At 36.7% G+C, this 14729-nt stretch overlaps 1 protein-coding gene and 1 pseudogene across 2 annotated transcripts in view; one reads left to right on the top strand and one right to left on the bottom strand.

Moving 5' to 3' along the window:
• TAF3 (TATA-box binding protein associated factor 3) overlaps positions 1-14729 on the top strand; it is a gene marked incomplete at its 3' end in the record, with an annotated part of 166054 nt that overhangs the window by 24378 nt on the left and 126947 nt on the right. The window lies entirely within an intron of this gene.
• On the bottom strand, positions 908-1754 carry LOC311184437 (large ribosomal subunit protein eL6-like; annotated as a pseudogene). Its single transcript has one exon. The product of its transcript is annotated as a large ribosomal subunit protein eL6-like (transcript).

Here is a 14729-nt window from a genome sequence, read left to right as displayed (position 1 = left end):
CAATGATGGTACTTTAGCATCAGTCTTTTACTGTGTTTTAATTAAGAAGCATACTTGACATACTATTCTTTTCACTGTGTTGCTCTAATGAATGAGAACATTAATTTTTTTTTGGAATTGATAGGATAACTCATGTTCTCAATTTGGGGAAGCTTTATGTGGGAGGCAAAATCCATACCATATGTAAGTTTAAAATTAAAAATGGATACTGTTTAAAATGTTGGCCTTGCAATACATATCTTAGTATTTAAGAGATAGAAGTTAAACTTTAGGGCTTTAGATTTATTTTCCAGTTCTCCCAAGCTCTAAAGTTTGTTGTACTGTTATTTGTACTTATATGTTCTCATGGTACTTTATATACATTGTGTTATGGTGCTTATTCTTTTATTCAGTTCATTCAGCTCATACTCATTAATTTCTGTGTTTGCCAAGCACTATTGTGAGCAAGGAAATACATAGGTGAAAAAAACAGACAAAAATCACTGCTCTTGTGGAGTTAGTGAGGGGATTGTTAGTAGGGGGAATGTTAGTGGGGAGAATAAGATAGGAAATAATATAAATAATAAGAAAATTGTATGGTATTTTTGGAAGGAATAAATACTATGAGAAGAAGATAGCATTAAATACCTAGATGAACAAAACAGACAAAAATCACTTCCTTTGTGGAATTTACATGTTAGTGGGGGGAATAAGACAGGAGATAATCAACATAATATTAAGAAAAGTGTATTTTTGGAAGGGAATAATTACTATGAGAAGAAAACAGCATTATAATGATAAATGAAGTGCAAGGAGGTTAAGAAGAATGTTGCATTTAAAACTATGGTAGTCCAGTAAATATTATTGAGAAAGGGGCATTTCGCCAATGATTTTTTTTCATTATTTAATTATATTTTTTGTAGGACGTTTAGAACACCAATTTGTGAGGGTGAATGCCATTGGTGAGAGCAAACACACAGCAGAGGTAGCCCAGGAGCTGAGGAACAGCTTTGATTTTTGGCAGAGTTTGCCAAGTCCACAGCTTTTTGATCAGCCTTGTGCTGCTCTGTCATTTCCTATTTTTCCTTCTGTGTTGAAGATCTTACCTTTCTGGTCATGGCCTACACAGCTTCTTCTTGAAGTTAGCATTACTGAGATGATTTGGGATCTTTACACCACTGATCACAATTTTGGTGGAGATGGTGATGACAAATTTCTGGTGTGTTGTACACAGGGGAACTTGATTGAGGGACAGGGGACTGGTCACAAGTAGCAGGTCATTGCCTCGCTACACCAAGAAAACCACCCTCTTGCCTCTCTGATGCCCTATTAGAGCAATTCGAATAAATCCAGGAGTGATGCTATTTCACAGTTTTCTCACATGCTTACTGAAGGATTTTTGCGGTGGCTTAACAGCTTTCGAGGTTCATCTTTGGTAGATAATATCTAGGCATTTTGCAAAGTTTAACCACTCTGGTGCCACCATTCTTGTCACCAACTGGTTTTGTGACAGTAGCAAGAAACTTCTCCTTTTTCTTATCAATCTTGGATTTAGCTGCTGAATACTTCCTCTTGTTCATGGCCTTTCTGGAGTTCATATCAGATCAGGAATATCTGCCAGTTCCTCTCACTAGGACAGGGTTTCAGCAGCAGTGGGGCTTCCCCTTCCTCTCTTGGCCTTGATCTTCTTAAACTTACCACCAGCATCAGCCTTCTTGGCTTCTGGTTTCTTCTCTCTAATAACTAACTCCCTTCTCAGCTTTTTCACCTGCCATTTTGCAAGATGGGACTGACAAAAGATTTCAAGGAGGTGAGGCAGAGAGCCATGTAAGACAGCTGGAGAAAGAACCCTTCCAGCAGAAAAGAATCTATCAATAGTACAAAGCCCAAAAGGCACATGACTGGTGTGTTTGACTTGGAGTCAGTGTTACTGGAAAAGAATAATGATTGCAGGACCTGGGATTTGGAGAGAGGGAACACCATAAGGAATCATCACAGGAGGCTTTTCAGTGAAAGGACTTCATTGTTTTAATATTTAGAAATATTTTTAATATAGAAAAAATTTAAACACACAAAAGTAAATAGATTAGAATAAGTTACATATATCCATCACCCAACTTCTACCATACCTATTTGTGACCAATCTGATATCATCTATACTTGCATTTATTTCTCCCTGTTTCAGATTATTTTGAAGAAAATCCTTGATATCATATTATTTTACCAGTAAAAGTTTAAGTATCTATCTCTAAAAGATAAGAACTGTTTTTATCACTGCTATGTTAGTATTATCATAACCTCAAATTAATAATAATTTTAATGCCAAATAACCAGTCTTTTTTCAAACGTTTTACTATGTTAAGTACCATAAATGTTTCCTGCTTTATTATTTATTGTTTGTTTGACTTAGGATCTAAATAACACATTGTGATTTTGAGATTTCTCTGTTGCTCGCTTGCCTTAGTGCTCTCTCTCTCTCTCCTTCCCCCTAACTTTGCCCCCCGCCACTTTCCTTCCACTTCCCTTTTGTATTTGCTTATTTGTTGAAGAAACTGTATTGTTTGTCCTGTAGATTTTTTCAGTCTGAATTTTGCTTGTGATATCCTAATTTTGCTTATTTTACTTGGTCCTCTGTATATCCTGTAAATAGGTAGTTAGATCTAAAAGCTTGAATAGTGTCAGGTTTATTTTGACAACAATATTTCATACTTGGAAATGCCTAATTTCATTGGGGGCATGTATTATCAGTGTGTGTGTGTGGGTGTGTGCGTGTGCATGCGCGCATGCACATAAGCACACAAGCAGGCTTCCTGGAATATAAAAAGAAAAATAAATGTAGCTCCACATCATGGAAGCCAGTTTGAAAATTTTAATTATCGGTGTGAACCATTACAGTTTCTTTTTTTTTTTTTTTAAGATTTATTTTATTTATACAAGAACTGGGGTATAGGCAAGATGCGCGGGAGGGTGAGAGGATTCACCAGAGACAGAGGTGGGAACAGAACAGGCAGACTGACAAAATACACTGCTGAGGGGAGCAGCGGGCTGAGACAGGAGAGGTCTGCTTGCCATGTGGGTTGCTCCGAGGCCGGCGGGGATCGAACCGGCACTGCAGAGGCTGCGGACAGCTTCACAGCGCTGCGCTCAACCGCCTGCGCCACAAGGGAGGCCCCCATTACAGTTTCTTGAGCAGCAGAATCAGGCAGTGAAAGTAGTGTTTTATTATAATACATTTTTGACTTCTGATAAAAGATGGATAATTAAATCTATATATCCACTTTGTATCCTCTGTACTCTGCAAAAGCAACAATAAAAGCATTTTAGTTGTTGTGGTACTTGTTAAGAACAAGAATCTAGAAGAATAAAGAGAATAGGGGAGAAGGCAATGGTAACATGATTTTTTGAAATAGGAACAGTTAAGTGTCAGTTGTCCTTTACAAACTTAGCACACCCTGATAGAACAAAATCTAAACCACCAACATAGAAACCCAAGACTCAACTGTATCTTCACCGTAGAATCCCAACAGGCCCAGGCTTTCGTGGCACCAATTTCTTCTGGAAGTGAGGGAGAGAAATGGTTAAAATCTGTTTAAGAAGCAAACAGATGTACAGATTGCCTCCCTGGTTTGGTGCCACTGAGTGGCAAAATTCTGGATCCAACAGAGGGTGGAACAGAAGCGCTGTGGATTGGACACAGCAGACTCAGCTGAGTGGAGTGGTAATATCTGGAAAATCAGGGGATTAACTGAATGTATATAAGCTGGATGCTGAGCCATCCATCCACCCTTCTCTCACTAGACTCCCAGAATGTTGGCAGCCAGCCCATCATGTTTTAGATAAGAGGTTAGAGATTTTTCTGTGAAATCTGTCCAGACCAAGATAAAATTCCTAAAGCTATTAACTTCAGATATTTCCCAACTAAATAGCCTACTCAGATCCTCTAAAGTGAAGTCCCCACTGTGCAAGCCTCTAGTCCCACCAACATACTCAAAGCTACTGGCTTTTTCATTCCACTCTTAAATGTGTACAGATAAACCAAGGATTAACAAACCAACTGAAGAAAGCTTCAAATGGGAAGAGAACAAAACAAACAAAAAAGCAACCCAGGGGAAACAGAATTATGCAAGGGGGGAAAACTTGACATAGTTCTCATTAATATCCTAAGAGAGTTAAAGGAAAATATTGTAACTATGAAGCAAGAACAGACAGCTTTAAAGGAGATGGAGGAGGAGGAATAGAAGCACTATTTCTTTTTTTTTTAAATTTTATTTTTATATTCCCCATACAATTGCGACAACCTTATTTTGACCCCAATCCCTCCCCTCCCCACCTCTCTGGTTCATAGTTTTTTGTTGATTTTGATTTTCACTTTCTTATAGTTATTCTTTTTCCTGGCCCCTTATTTAAGTTTTCTAGATTCTGCCATGAGTGAGACCATCCGGTATTTTTCTTTTTCTTTCTGGCTTATTTCGCTGAGCATGATCCCTTCCAGCGCCATCCATGTTGCTGCCAATTGCATGTGTTTATCTTTTTTGAATGCTGAGTAATATTCCATGGTGTATATGTACCACATCTTTTTGATCCAGTCATCTATTTTTGGGCATTTGGGTTGTTTCCAAAGCTTAGCTATTGTAAACAGTGTTGCTATAAACATAGGGGTGAAGGTGCTCTTTGGAATTGATGTTTCTGTGTCCTGTGGGTAAATACTTAGGAGTGGAACTGCTGGATCATATGGAAGCTCTATGTTTAGTAGGTTCAGAAATCTCCACCCAGCTCTCCATAGTGGTTGGACCAGTTTGCACTCCCACCAACAGAGAAGCACTATTTCTTTCCAACACCAAAAGAGCTTTTGGAAATTATAAATCATGTTTGACCAAAAAAAAAGCACCTCAGTAAAGAATTAGAAGATAAGGAAACCATGTAGAAAGCAGAACAACAACAACAAAAAGCTTTTAAAAGAGAGATTAATTTTAAAAATATATAGGGAAGTCTCCCCTGGTGGCGCAGATGGTTGAGCACCACGCTGTGAAGCTGTCCGTAGCCTCTGCAGTGTCGGTTCGATCCCGGCCTGCCGGCAAGGGTCCCACACGGCAGACCTCTCCTATTCTCGCCTGCTGCTCCCCTCAGCAGTGTATTTCATCAGTCTGCCTGTTCTGCTCCCCACTCTGTCTCTGGTGAATCCTCCACCCTCCTGCGCATCTGGTCTGTACCCTGGATCGTATATAAATAAATAAATAAATCTTTAAAAAAAAATACATATATATATATATATAGGACCAACATGGATGGAGCTGGAAGGGATTTCAGCTCAGCTAAGCACAATGAGTCAGAAGGAAGAAGATAATATATCAAATGGTTTCACTTATATGTGGAATACAGAGAGACCAAACAAAGGATCAAAGACAAACCTTGAAAGCTGACTCTAGGTATGAGGCCTCCAAGAGGTTAGGAAGAAAGCGATGGCTGAAAATGAGGGAGAGGGGGAAGAGCACAAGGGACTGTGGACTGTGGGTGCTTTGGTGGTAGAACTATGATGACCGCACCTGAGGGGAGAAATCACATACTGTCCAAAAATTAACAACGATGTAAGAAAAATGTACTTTGTTTAAAAATAAATTATTAACAAAGAAAAGGAAATATCCAGACATGTGGCCAAGAAACAACAGCCAACCCGGGAACATGGAGCACTGCTGGAGCTAGCTGGTTGTCTTGAACTGATTTTTGTTTAACAGGAACCAGCACTCCTCAGAAAAATGGCTGTTTGCGTCTGGGGCAGAAATCTACAAAGTGCCTAACATCTTGTTATACCAGACAGCAAGGAAATTATCAAAGTCTGATAAGGTAGTAGCAAAAGGACTAAATAGATATGTACCTGAAAAAGTTGACGTTACTCAAAAATTTTTAATTGAAATTTAAAATAGAGTCAAAATACTTTTTATTTAGAGCATACTTCCCCCAAATACTTTGTAAACTGACAAGTCCTTTCGTAAAACAAGTAATTATCTAAGTTTCAGATTAGTTTTTTAAGATACATCTATCTGTATATAATTAAGATCATTAACCAAGAGAACTCACTTAAACTTTGAGCTCATTAGAGGGAAGATGGATAGTGCTTGGTATTTAGAATATTAAATCAGTTTTATAGTTCCATCACAAAACAATACCTTTGAAGACTATAAATTCCCTAGTTAATGTTCTAAAATTTCTTTTGAATTTACCTTTTAATGAAATCAGATCTTCTCTTTTTGTTGGAATAATGATCAGTGTAAGTAAGCACCTTGTTTCTAAGGCAGTAGTATTTGGGTGGTCATGCCACTGCTAAAAGAAATGAATGAATGGAAGGAAGGGGTTGGTGGGGGGGACACAGATTAATTGGATTAAAATTCAGGATCTTAGGCAAACCATATAAACTTCTTCTGAAACTGTGTCTTTCGTATCATAGGTACATCATTTTATCCCATTAGCAAATTAGACCTATTTCTCACCACTGCACTCTTGGACGATATGTCTAGGAGAAAGTTCTGTGGAATTAGAGCAGAAGTTGGCAGGATGCCTATGGAATAGCAATATGTACTCCCAGAGAGTCAGGGTTGGTGCCGGAAAGTCTTTGGAACGTTAAAGTAGACACTGGATAGTGTATTATTTGGTGGACTGTCACAAGACTCTACTCAGACTTGTTCTAGGGTTTTAAAAGGTATTTTGATTTTATGTTGCTTGAATTCTTCATCCTATTTGTGAGTTATTTCATGAAAGGGTAATTGTATTTTGATTTGAGGGAAATAATGACTTTTTTCTTTCACACGAGTATAAATATCATCCAAGAAAAGCTCTTAGCTTTCTCTTACATGATTTTTTACCTCAGTATCGTAAGTGATGTTTTGTTAAGGTTAAGAAAGAAAAAAGGTAGGAGAAAATTAGAGAAGTTATGAAACTATTAGTTTTCTAAGTTCATTGGGGGAAAACTGATTTTTAGCTTTAACACACTCCAGGGATTTTTCTGAACCCTCCAAAAATTGTGTGTGTGTGTGTGTGTGTGTGTATGTGTGTAACCTTAGGGATTTCTCATAACCTTTATCTGTCAGTTGAATTATTTTGGAGAGGTAGGGATAGGGAAGAGTGGAATTTGAGGATTTATGGGGTTGACAGATTAACAAATAGGTTTGAAAGGCTTTAGTGGCTTATTCACTTTGAGCTTTGTTTTATTACAAATGGAGAAGTGAAATTTTTCCCTGTATCCCATAGTAAAAGAACTACTTTCTCAAAATAGTAATTGGTCTGGCTGTTTAAAAGACTCTCTTTCAAAGAATTTCAGTGGTAGAATAGTAAACTCCTCATTTCTAAAGCCACTGACTTACAAATCATCAAATAAGTGATTGATATTACAAATGATTTCCAGTAATTTTATTCAGATATTATAAGGAATTTCCAATAATTCTGGGACTAGACTTGCATTCTGGTTCTGCTGCTGAATTTTATTTTATTTTGTTTTTGTGCCTGATACTTGGTGCTTCAGAACCTCCTAGTGACATAATCATTACGTCAGGTAGGCCACAATTATCAGCATTGGCAAGGTTGATTTGCTCTTGAATATATATTGAATTGCTCTTGAATATATATTGATTTGCTCTTGGATATATATTGAATATATATATAGGAGATAGTGGGGCCATTGATAAGAAGCTTCATTTTGTGGGACAAGTAGTCAAGAGATACTGTATAGCAATATTTGCCCTTGAATATTTAACTAGCTTTTCATGAGTTCTGGTTGTTACTGATTAGTTAGGAAGACTTTGGGCTTTCTTATTCACTTGTGGATTCAAATGAGATTACAGACTGAGTCAGAAAACTCACATTGATGCCTAAGTTCCTTCTTGTGTCATGCTCAACATGTCTTCATTCATTAATTAAATTCTGTCTTTTTCTTTCTTTTGACCCTCACAGAAACAGTTACTGTTGTGTGTTAATATGTGTAACACACCTAGAACAGTGCCTGGAACATAACAAAACCCAGCTCAGCACATCTTAGCAGCTTTAATGTCCTTATCATCATGATGGGTTCCTCTTGCACCTTATACTTTTTTTTTAAAAACTTCATGTTTTAATTTTTAGATAACCCAAGATATTACTTGTAGAACAGAAAAATGAGAAAGTGCTCACAACCATGTGTCCTTGATTTTGCTACCTATCTGAAACCACTTCTCTTTAGAGTGCAATGGGTATGCTCAGATGGGAAAAGAATGAGAACTAAACAGCTTGACACCCCCCCCCATAATAAAACAAGTTGTTATTGATTTTGTTGAGTCCTACCCTCTTCCTTCCTTATGCCTTTTATTGACAACATTGCCTGGCCCAAAATGACTAAGCCCTTATAGCCCATTTGCTGCACTAGGAATGGCACAGTAAAATGTCACTGTAAATAAGCACAAAAATAGTGTTATGCTTTGTTGTGATAAAACTTTGACACATACTGTGCCTTGAGACAATACTTGAATATAAAGGCTCAATACCATCAGATTTCAAGTAGAGGCAGTAGTTGACACTACTGCTGCAGCAATTGGTATCTGCTTTGTGAGGAGCTGCAAGTGGAGTGAGTTGAAGTTTAGGAGCAAACCAACTTATTTTGAGCATCTGCCATGTGTTACAGGCTGCGCTTATTGCTTAAAATACATCATCTATTTAATTCTAACAGCCACACTGTGACTAGGTATTATCATCCTCATTTTAGATAGAAAATTGAGGCACAGAGCAGTTATATAATTGTCCAAGGTCATAGGTCTGTAGAACTGCCAATACATTTAAAAAAAATCGTTTCTTAATTGATTGTCTATCAAACAAGTATAAAGGACAATTGGTGGTGAATGAGGGTTCTAAAAATCTCTTCCATTTCTTAAATGACCTGAGACTTGGTGGGAATGACATAAGAACTTTTGAGGGGGGTGTATATGTACGTTTACTTGTGTAAGTGTTTGCGTGTCTTACTTTATTGCTTGTTTTTCCACCATCTTTGGGTATTTGTCCTGTCTTCTAATCGAGACCTTTATAGAACACCTTGTTGAAAATTATAACTCCTCTTCTACATACACACATCCTTTCTTCAAGTCTTGCTATATGGTTCTGGGTTCAGGAGGCAACAGTGATTTCTGAAATTATCTAACATGGACTTTTTCTTTAGCCCATTCTAGATTGGGCTAGGGCTAGGAGAATAATGGGTACCTATATTCCAGTTTTTCCAATTTCTGAAATCACATCTGCTATTTACCAACCTAGTCTCTCTTCCTTTTCATTCCTACCCTCACCTCATTACCCTTGATAAAGAAGCTTCCATTTGAGGATGAGGTAAAGAAACAGGCATTAATTTGCCGATTGTGTTATACCTCATATTTTTCCCCGTTGAGTATGATGACTGCACTTTATTATAATTTACTCATTTAGTTTATCAGTCTTCCTCTGCTAGAACATAATCAATGAGAAGGTATTTTGTCTATTTTATTTACAGTTTCATTCCTTGCACTTATAACAGCATATAGTCACTACCAGGCACTCATTAAATGTTTGTTGAACAAATGACTTTTTTTTCCTAGAGAATTTATTATTTTATGATAATGATTATGTATCCTGCACTAGTATCCTTATTCTGTGTCTTTCAATCTACCTTATATTAAATATGCTTAATAATACCAGTTATTTTGGTCAAAATCACCCTTTAAATTTCACTTCAGGAAATGAATTCTTAAGTGTTTGAAGTCTGCTGTTTAAAAATTTGATTTTCAACAAACAACTATGAACCAGAGACATTCTATGGAGGGTGAGGGGTGGGGAAAGGAGGGACTCGGGTCAAAGTAAGGGGGTTGTAATTGTATGGGGAATATAAAAATAAAATTTAAATTAAAAAATAAAATAAATAAAAAAATTTGATTTTTAAAAATAGTTGTATGATAGGAAGGTGTGATCCTTGATACAATAAAATAGTGCATTTTTTTAAAAGTGAATTTAGTACTTTAAAGAATGTGTATTAATTCATGTAACTAATTAATAACTAGTGAGAGCAGGTTCACGGTAGATTATTTATATTGTTGCCAGACTCCGTATGTAGCCTCTTGGGGTTACACAGTGAACTCACAGGACTGCCATAGGGTATTTTAAATTTTCAAGGGAAAGCAGGTATTTAGCACCCGTCACCCTTTGTAAACTACTAACTGAATGTAGTTTATAGTTTTGACATTAGGTCACACTTAATTCTTTTTGATAATGTCATATATTACAAGACAAGATGTTGGGTGGTTGCTGTGATTAAAAAGCAATAAAGGGTGTGGGAAACAATGCAGAACAGGAGGTGAGGGTCACTGTCTAATCAGACTGCAAGTTACAGTTGTGCTGTGCTGACAGGCAGACACACCCACCTGGGTTATTTAAGACTGAATAAAATGTTAAAAAAAAATGTATGTGCTACTTTATTTAAATAGCTTCTGGGATTTTAGGACAAAAAAAACTAAGTTGTTTGGACCTAATGGACCTATTAGATATTTCTCTTGACCCTGGTGGAGCCAGAAAAAATTACCAAAACTTACTAAGAACGTGAAAATTTGGGTAAGTTTTGGGAAAGTTGGGTACCTCTGGATTAGTCTGGTAGGAGATAGTGGGGCCATTGATAAGAAGCTTCTTTTTGTGGGACAAGTAGTCAAGAGATACAGCAAACTCAATGAATTTAAACATTGGATTAGAGTTAACTAGAGTTCCTTATTAAATTTAGTTTGTATAATTCAGTGAACATTATATATTTTATATGTGTGATTTAAATCAAAGCTTAATAAATTCACTCATATATACATATATATGGTTTAAATCTTATGTTGCTTAGTGACCATTCTTAGGGTTGCTCTCAATTGTTTGCCTTTTCTCCTGAGTATTATTTTTCTGTTTCTTCATGTTTAATCATTTTTTTATCATGTTGATAACATTGACAATGATAGTTTCTAGTGGCAATGGATTCTGTTATAGTCCCCAGAATTATGTTAATATTTTGTTTCAGCAGGAAGTTAACTTGACTCAAACCTCAAACTGTTTCTTTCATGTTGGACTCACCTGAAATGTGTTTAGTGTATGAATTTTATCTCCTGGAATATTAATTTTTTCCCAGTTTAGTTAAGGCCCAATTGGTGTACTTTAAACTCCACATATTTAAAATATACAATTTAATGTTTGTTTTATGTGTATATTTGTGAGATGACTGTTATAGTAAAAATAATTAACCTCTCTGTCTCCCCTAAAACATTTCTTCAAGCCCCCTACTCCTTCTTCCCTCCTCCCTAATTCCTTTCCCAGGGAACTATGGCTTTTTGCACTTAATCTTAGTCTAAATGCTAAAAGCGATGGCCTCCTTTTTTCCTATAGAATAGACCGCATTTTCTAGAATTTACTATTTTTCTTTCTGGCTTTTTTCCAGTCAGAATAATTATTTTGAGATTCATCCATGTTTCCTCAAATATCCATAATTTATTCCTTTTATTATTAAGTAGTGTCGCATTATATGTTTCTGTCACAATTTGTATTCCCATTCACCTATTTATAGGCATTTGAATTGTTTCCTGTCTGGCGCTATTTCTGATAAAGTTACTATGAACATTTATGCTTTTATTTGGGGGAGAGGGGATAAAAATCCAGGAGTGAAAATGGCTACACATAATAAACTATTATTCAACTCTGAACCAGGGTCTGATGTCTTCTACCAGAATCCAAGAAACTGGCAGACTAATTTCTTAGCTTGCAAGTAGGGTAATATTTCAGGCTCTAATTCTTGACACTAGGTGCTTTTCATTTCCATGTAAAATTTAGTATCAGCCTATAATTTTCTACAAGAAAACTCAAGCCTTGTATTGGGACTGCACTGAACCTATAGACCAATTTGGAGAGAAATGACATCGTAGTGCTATTGAGTATTCTGACTTGGGATATCTCTCCATTTATTTAAATCACCATTAATTTTTCTCAGCAGTATTTTGTTAGTTTTCAATGTACTAACACTGATATATTTGTAAACTTACCCATAAATGGGCAGCAACATGGATGGAGCTAGAAGGAATTATGTTCAGTGAAATAAGCCAGAAGGAAAAAGAAAAATATCGGGTGATTTCACTTATAGGAGGAATATAGGGGAATCAAATAAGACATCAGTGTAAAGAAATAGTAACAGTACAAAACACAACAAAGCAACGACAGAGAATTATAAAGCAGAGACATCCTGCAGGGTTGGAGGAGGGAAAGGGATCAGAGGGAGGGAGGGAGGAGCACAGGGGACTGAGGTGATGGTGCACGGGTGCATTGGTGAAGGAAACTCTATGGGGACTACACCTGAGGCGGGGAAGCAAATGTTGTTTAAAAATGAACAATGATGTAAAAAATAAAAAAATTTTAAAAATCAGATTTTTAATGTGTTTTATATGACATTTAAAAAAGATTTATTTTTTTAGAACAGTTTTACGTTACAGCAAAATTGAGCAGAAAATAGAGTTCCCATGCTAGAGGGGGGCTCTAGCCCCCCTCTAGCAACTTCCTTTACTAGAGTGGTACATTTGTTACTATCAGTGAACCTATATTGATGCGTCAGTATTACCCAGAGTCCATAGTTTACTTTAGGTTCCACTTTTGGATATTGTATGTTCTGTGGTTTTGGGTAAATGTGTGACTTGTTTCTACCATTATAGTATACAAAGTAGTTTCACTTCACTAAATATCTTCTGTTCTCTGCCTAGCATCCCTCCCACCCCACTAGCCCCTGGCAACCTTTGATCTTTTTACTATCTTCATAGTTTTACCTTTTCTAGCACATCATATAGTTCGAGTCATATATAGTATATAAGTTTTTTGGATTAGCTTATTACACTTAACAATATACGTTTAGGTTTCTGCCATTTCTTTTCATGGCTTGATAGTTCATTTCTTTTTAGCACTGAGTAATAATCAAATATGGATATATCACAAATTATATATCTATTCACTGCTGAGGGATATCTTGGTTGCTTCCAAATTTTGCCAATTGTGAATAAAGGTGCTACTAGTATCTGTGTTCAGGTTTTTGTAAGGATATAAGTTTTTAACTCATTAGGGTAACTGCTTAGTTTTTCTTTTTTCTTTTTTCTTTTTTTAATGGTTATCTGAGATGGTTAGAATCTGCCCTGCATGTGCATAGTTAGAGGTCAGTGGGAGATTTGGGTAGAATTAATAAGCAGAAACTGGGACTCTCCCACTGTGACACTTTCCTTTGTAGGATTCACCCCTCACTTTCCAGTTGTTATCATTCCACTCTGTCCTCTGGTTCTTCAAGCCAGTAAAGCTCCGCCTTTCTATCTGAGTTCCAGTCATCTAGCAAGATGCAGACTAGGGCCTCCCCTGTTAGAAAGCTAGAATTTGGAGACTATTCGGTGCTTTTCCCTTTTTCCAGGAGGTGGCTCCCTTATAGATTCTGCAGGCTTTTTGTGCTCTCCAGTGCCTCAGATAATTGCTTTTAATATTTTGTCCAGAGTTCCTGACTGTTTTCTGGAGAAGGCTTGGCCTGACACGTATTATTGTGCCATTTCAGGAAGCTGAACTCCAATTACCTGTTTTTCTTTTGAGAAGCAGATTTCAAAACCATGGTCTAGGTGCTAGGATGCACCTTGCCACAGGACTAGCATATTGTTTCTGCAATTTTCCTTTCCCTTACATGTCACTTGTGGCTTAGATGCTTAAAGGATTCTTTCCCCTCTCTAAAAATGTTATTGATTTTACCAGAATATTTTGGCATTGGTTTTTTGGGTTGATATTTCCAGGTATGTGTCCTCTTTCACTATGAAGTTAAAAATCTTTAGGAAAATTTTCTTGACGTATTCATTGCCTTAGTGTTTGTTATGTTCTTTTAGTTTTCTTGTTCAGGGCTTTTGTTGATTATGTTTGGGTTTTGCCTTTAATCAATCGCTACCATTTCTTTTAAATTCTTTATCATCTTTTAAATTTTTAATTTTCAGAATTTTCCTATTTGTATTTTATCTCTCTTCAGGTATTATTGTGTTTATTTGCTCTTTTTTCTAATTTAGTCTTTGTTTTAGAAAATTTCAAATTATTTTACTTTTAGCACTTCTGAGTTTTTCTAATTTGTGCTTTTTTCCCCTCATGCCTTATATATATTTTTAAAATGTTTCTTAGCTTGTTTTGAGATTGTATGTTTCAGTACTAACCTGTTTGTTTTTTTTTTTTTTTTTCAGTTTAGATTTCATTTTTGATGGGATTTTAATCTGCTGCTCCTTCTTTCCTGTGGCAACTTTATACAGGTTTTTACCTCAATGCCTGTCCAATGCTCCTTTCCAGAGCTCGGTCTTTTCTTCTTTCAGTGTTCAATACAGCTGCTTGATTTCTGCTGTTCGCTGGCAGCATACCGCTTGCCCACTTTATATGATCTCTTTCTTTTCTCACTTTTGTCCCCTGTTCTGCTCAGGTTGGACTTCAGTCTCAGCAGTTTCTCCTCCTAAGGGAAATCTGTACTGCTGTGTCCATCCTGAGAGTTCACAGAGTCTAGACTTCCCCAGTGCCTCAGACTTCACCACAGTGCCTTAGACATATCCAGGAGTCCGGGATGGAGTGGCCAGAACCCCTCAGTTTTAGCCACTGGTCTCAAAGTGACCCCCGTACTTTGCAGTGAATGTCTGTTGGTATTGTGGAATTCACTGAAGTCTCTGTTTCTTTCCTCTACTTTTTCCATAACAGATCCAAGTAATAGA

Source organism: Talpa europaea, assembly GCF_964194135.1.
Source record: "Talpa europaea genome assembly, chromosome: 14".
Taxonomy (NCBI): domain Eukaryota; kingdom Metazoa; phylum Chordata; class Mammalia; order Eulipotyphla; family Talpidae; genus Talpa; species Talpa europaea.
Note: the sequence above shows the minus strand (reverse complement) of the source record. Positions and strands in the feature narration are given on the sequence as shown.